The sequence below is a fragment of the Cottoperca gobio genome, chromosome 5 (genome assembly GCF_900634415.1).
Source record: "Cottoperca gobio chromosome 5, fCotGob3.1, whole genome shotgun sequence".
In the NCBI taxonomy this organism is placed as follows: domain Eukaryota; kingdom Metazoa; phylum Chordata; class Actinopteri; order Perciformes; family Bovichtidae; genus Cottoperca; species Cottoperca gobio.
The window spans coordinates 19,991,613-19,997,612 of record NC_041359.1 but is presented as its reverse complement, the minus strand read 5'-3'; the positions used below and the strand labels follow the sequence as shown (position 1 = coordinate 19,997,612).

At 38.8% G+C, this 6,000-nt stretch overlaps 1 long non-coding RNA gene across 1 annotated transcript in view; it reads left to right on the top strand.

The window, feature by feature from the left end:
• The window catches only part of LOC115008173 (uncharacterized), a 30,810-nt gene extending 27,120 nt beyond the window's left edge, over window positions 1-3,690 (top strand). Inside the window, exons 3-4 of the long non-coding RNA XR_003832278.1 lie at window positions 1,801-1,998; window positions 2,792-3,690. This is a non-coding gene — a long non-coding RNA (uncharacterized LOC115008173). The remainder of the gene's footprint in view (window positions 1-1,800; window positions 1,999-2,791) is intronic.
• The last annotated feature ends 2,310 nt before the right edge of the window (window positions 3,691-6,000 follow it).

Sequence of the window (6,000 nt, the reverse complement as noted above, 5' to 3'; positions counted from 1 at the left end):
AAATAATTTTGTCTTGGATATTTGCTTTTTAGGCCCATGGCCCACCCTTAGGTTTTAGTTTTGGCTCTCCAAGGGAAAAAGGTTTGCACACACCTACTCTCGAGGATGGCTAAATCTAGCTAACAGTCACACTGCACTAGTAGCAACATTTAAACTGCAAACAACCCATAATGTAATAACGTCTAATGGTGACAGGCAATATCTAGTCCCTAAATATACCATCCCTTATGTTTTCTCTTTTTCATTCTGTATGTCTCCATATCATTTGGTCTAGCTAGCTAGAGTAGTTAGCATTAGCCTTCATATCAAGCAGCTCATAGCTACTTTCTGATTTGATTTTCTTAGCTAACACTTTGTAGATGATCAGATGAGTAAAGTAATTGTATTAGTGTATTCAGCACAACTCCACTTGGAAGCAGTGTTACCATAGGTACAGTCTATATTTACTCATAGAAGAATATTAGCTGCTTAGCAACCTTAACCACATCAGGCCATTGAGAAGGGTCCACATATCTGGCGTGATTTAATTTCCACATTTTGTAGCCTACAGCTTATTATTGTTCTCATATCTGTGTATATTTTTATTTCATGAACCTATTTTCTCATCCTGCTTCTTGTGATGATTATATTCAATGTGTGTATGTGTGTAGTATTATGCACAATTTCTTTTTACTTTGAAAAGTAGCCTGCTCTAGATGGTTAACTGCTGAATGGATGGTGTTAAAGAGAGAACTAACGCTAAAGATATGCTTTACCTGTGATGAAAAAGTTAAAGCATTAAAGCATAAATGGTCAGAAGAAAAAATTGCCACGGTTAACAGTGACGAATGTAAGAAAAAGAAAATTGAGAAGTCGTCTGTCAATAGTCTCGTATTAGCATTGGTTATTCTTACTTTTGTCTTCTGGGCTCGTAAAGAGGAATGGGAGGTGAGGCTAATAAAAGACTCTTCCTAAGAGGGATTGACGTGTTTTCCTTCCTGGTAATTGCTTGCGGAAACCGTGAAAGCTTAGACTAATTGCATGTTGCTGTGTTTTAATTAGTGCTGAAGCTTATTGCATGCTGCTTCCCCAGGTGTCCTGTAAATTCACCGCACATAAAACTACAACAACCACTACTAGTCTGTAGCGAAGAGCTGTGAATTACTGTACATTAGCTGGATAAAATGTCCTCAATCCACGTCCAATAAAACTGCACACAACTGTTTGTGGCTTGTGGGTTGAAGTAACTTATCTGCAATTTACATTCCTTTGAGCGAGCCAGGTAAGGCAAATTTTATGAAGTGGGAAAATGATTATGCACTTGTGGTCTCGCAGATTCTCATGCTGTATAAATTGAGCAATTAGTGTTTATTGGTGTTTACATGATTATTCTTTATTTTATTTCTGTGTCATGCAGATGTCAAAGCTTAGACAGAATCTTAGAGGAGGTTTCATACAGTTTCAACATCTGTACTTCTTGTATTCAATACTTTAATTGCATCCTTTGAAAAGGTCTCTGTAGGGTAATCCTGATATTGATCATTTCAAACACTCTCATACACATGAGTCTATCTTTTCAAAGCTCTTTTATTCGACCAGAGAACAGAAGAATAACAAAAAATATAGCAATCGATTTACAGCCAACACGTTTGGTCCGAAATAACGTTCCAGTCAAGACAAATGAGGTCTGCTCAGACAACCTAATATGAACTTGTTAGCATGCTTTGTTAGGTATCAGAAGGGGGGAAATGGCCTAACGGGCTGGGACAATGTAGGAAAAAAAGATTCAGATTTATTCATTTACATGTTGTCTCTCCACAGTTGACTGCTGCTTGGCCTTATGCCAGGACTTTGATGAGGGGATCTGCCTGCCATATTATTTCTTTCCGAATCTCTGGGGCACGGCCATACTCCAGATCTGACCGGGGACGGCATCCCAATCACTGGAATGCATCTGATCCTCCGACACTACCTGGTCTCTGGAGCCGCGGCTAAACCAGCGAAGGAGGAGGAACAGAGGTATTAGTATTATACACAGTAATCTTTTTTAAATACATTTTAATATTGTGGACCTTAGCAGGAACAACCACATGCTTTTGATGAGGGATAAACATGTATATGCATATACTGAATAATCATTCCTATGTTGTTCTTCTGTTTGTCAAACTGTATTGAACTGATCAGAGCAGGATGGACTGCTACATAAGAGGTAGGGTAAAGGTTAAAGAGGCAACCGTTTCAGTATGTTTCAATTTCAGTTCATAAACATGATCTAATCTATACCATAAGAGAGGTGGTTGGTTTCTGAACCACTTTAACTAACTATTTCAAGTGCATGCTATTTAGAAATGTTACTTTGTGTCATTCTAAAATTCAGTAAAAGGGAAAATAGTTGCTAATAGGTTTCACTTTATCTGCATGTGGAGCTGCACGATCAGTCGATGATTAGTCATTTGACAAAAAAACCAGCCAAAATAAAATAAAAAATCCGCTTTATAATGTGAATATTTTCAGTAAATCAAATATATTTGATGTTTGAACTGTTTCAATTGTGTGTGATGAGTTTTCTTTCTGAAAGACAAGACATTGCGCTGTCCAGCAAGTGTTGTTTTCATCCAAACATACCTGTGAGCATACAATGAGCTTACTCTACTTGCATTTATTGTCACATTTTTTGACAGTAGAACTGGTAAATATTTGGTTTTAATCCAGTACTGATAGGAAACTGCTGTACAGAAGGTTGAAATGATACAGTTTTATAGATTACTTTTTTGTTTTGTTTTTATGTGTACTGTATGTGTGATGAATACAGGATCTGTAATGGCACTGACCTCTGGGGCTGACGGAGGACGGAGTTCCTGGTTTCTCTCTGAGATCCGAGCAGCAGAGCTCTCAGCACTGCGGTCAGCAGACGATCATCAATGCTGTTATCTGTGTTTTCACTCTCCTGGAGTACAGCAGCATACACACAAACGCATATGAAACCTTGCATCAAAAAGCTAGAACACTTGGAACAACATCAAAAACCCTAACTGCATTCAATTTTGAGTTGCAGCACCAACTCCAGGGTTTGTAACTCCAGCAAGTCCTTCCTGCTGTGCCAAGGGACCTTGAGATGTAGATATCAGTTTGCAGAAATGTATCTCACTCCCGCTCTGATATCCATCCACCCTTATCTTTATGCAAAATAAAGATCTGTCGGTCTCTGCATGCCACCGTGGGAAAACATTATAATTTTCCTCGAGATCTTCATCCTCCTCCTCTACCGTGTTCTGTCTGTTGACCCCAGAATATATTACAGTGTATTTCACACTGTTGCATGGAGAGGAACACGATCTGAAATCTAAATGAGTTGTGTGATTTAGCTTGTCTCACTTGATAAAAAAGGCTCAAATCCCATTTACATACTTCATCACATGGATTGACAGACTTCTCTGAAAACGTTGGCATGACTTCTGTCTAATGTGGCACAGCAGACATATTTCATTTTTCTCAAGTCTCAATTAGCTAAATAAATAATTATCTGGTTAAATAAATGTTTAAACATTTTTTTTATCCTGACTCACAGTATAATTTAACACAAAACCATGTGTGCCTGCGACACGTCTCAAAATGTGATTTTTATTTTCAGATGCCAAAAATTATTTTGGCAAATTGAATATGATGAAACATGAGTCACATGGTATAAAGCACACATAAATGGTGCTATTCTAATAATTTATTTCCTTGCCACAGCATGTTGAATTAAAGATTTGAAATGAAGTGTGAGTGGTTTGTTGTCTCACCAGCCTCAGCAGGTGGTCGGCCATGTTCTCCTCTGAGTCTGGCAGGTTGTCATTTTTGTCCAGACTGCCTTGGATGTGAAGAGCCTGACTGACGCCAGCCATCGCCACAACCAGAGCCAGAAGAGTCACCAACGCAGCTGTGTCCATGGTCTCTAACTGAACAGGAGGTTAGATGAATTCTGATGGCAAAAGCAGAGGAAGGATTTTGGTTGTCCGGTTGCACTTGTTCACTTCTAAATGCTCGACTCCCAGGGAACAGAGGAAAGGCTCGTCCAGGTCAGGGTTAAGTGTCCTCTTTGTGCAGTGTCCTGGCTAACTTCAGTGGTTGTAGCATCCTCGCCGGGTCTTATATACACCACTTGGTTACTGGCTTAAAACTCCCAGGAGAGCTGGAGGAAGATGCTACGGTACAAAGGGGAGCAAGGGACAGGAAGGGGGAAGAAGCAGCCCCCTTATATGAGACTTAACCAGGTCCATTTAGCAGGATCAGGGCATTAGCGATGACAGTGCGCCAGAGTGCGTTATTATGTGGCCCTTAGGGTAGTGCAACACTACTCTCCCAGTTATTGAACAGATAAATCCCTGCAAATGGACTCTGATCCACCGGTCCCAGTAGTTCGTGTTTCATGTACAGACAAACAATATGTGAGAACACTCATCACCCACGTAATCATCTGCCAATATTCAACAGATGGGTCCAATTAACTTTAGTGATCTTAGGCTACAAAGTAATGAACCTAAAAACAAATCAGACAGATAAGAATCTCAAAAGAAAGAAATCGACACACTTACTGCTTATTAGTTTTTTTAATATTTTGCTCCAGCGCAAATGTTTTTATCTAGAGGAAAAAGGCTATCGAACAATATCATTTCACACTTCACGGTTTACAGTAATGTTACTGATTCATTCAAGGATCAGCCTCAGAGTTGTTAACTTAATGGAATCCCAAATTAATCTTGCCGATCTTTATCTTCATTTTAGGGATCATTTTGCAAGTGTCGAATCATGTTCACTATAGCTATGCAAACCTCATTTTCAGCTGAATGGTTTCCTTTTTTTTTTTAATTATCCAGATTTATTCCACGTACAAATTTCCCAGCAGATGCTTCACACATGCTCTCTCCAATTGGCACGAATGTAAAGCACCCTATGGTTTGATAGTAATGTTATGATTCCCCAAAGCCTTCGCTTACGCAGTAGAAGAGACGATTTTATGAGTTTTTTCTGTTAATATACTGATGATGGAAAGATACATCTCCCAAGTGAAAGAGTGTCTTAGAATAAAAAAACATTATTTGTTAAATGTCAGCTTACTTTATTTTGTTAATTTCAAATGAAGACTTGATTTGGGAGTGTGACATCATCTTAATGTCAATGTGTGTGTGTGCGTGTGTGTGTGCGTGCGTGTGTGTGTGTGTGTGTGTGTGTACAGTGTGCAGTGTGTGTGGGTGGGTGTACAGTGTGTGTGTGATTGTGTAATAATGAGTCACTTCCCCAATACTAGAAGAGACATCAACAGATTTGGCTCATTAATGTGCCTAATGGGTGACAATCCGCTTAGACTGCAACACACACACACACACACACACACACACACACACACACACACACACACACACACACACACACACACACACACACACACACACACACACACAGTCTAACTGGGACTGTTTAACTGCCATGGTAACCAGAATGACATCTGAATCTGAAGATTTCTGAGGGGAATACGTTTTCATCACTATAATAAGATCATAGGATTTAGAATTAGAGAAAAATCTAATTCCCTCACTCTGACGTGATAATAAAAAGTAACATATACATTTAGTCTGTGCTATTTTGTTTAAGATTAAGTTTATTTCAAACAGGAATACACACTCAGCAGCCACTTTATTAGTTACACCTGCACAGTCTAATGCAATCCAATACAACAGGCCTGCCATTCAGTCTCCTCGTATGATGCCTGTCATGTGTTGTTGTTGTTGTTCATGTATGTAAATAGGGAGGACAACAAATAGAAACACCTCTCAATATAATGTAGTCCAGTTCAGAAGCATCTTTAATTATGACCTCAATAATAAATGTATTAATTATGAAAAATGAACATTATATTATATAAAGATAGAATTTATGGCAGATCTATTGTATTGCATTTTTAGGAAATGAAAGAGGACGATGTAGAAATGAAGGATAAGACATGCACCAAAGGTACCGAGGACTTTGGTTATTGTTACT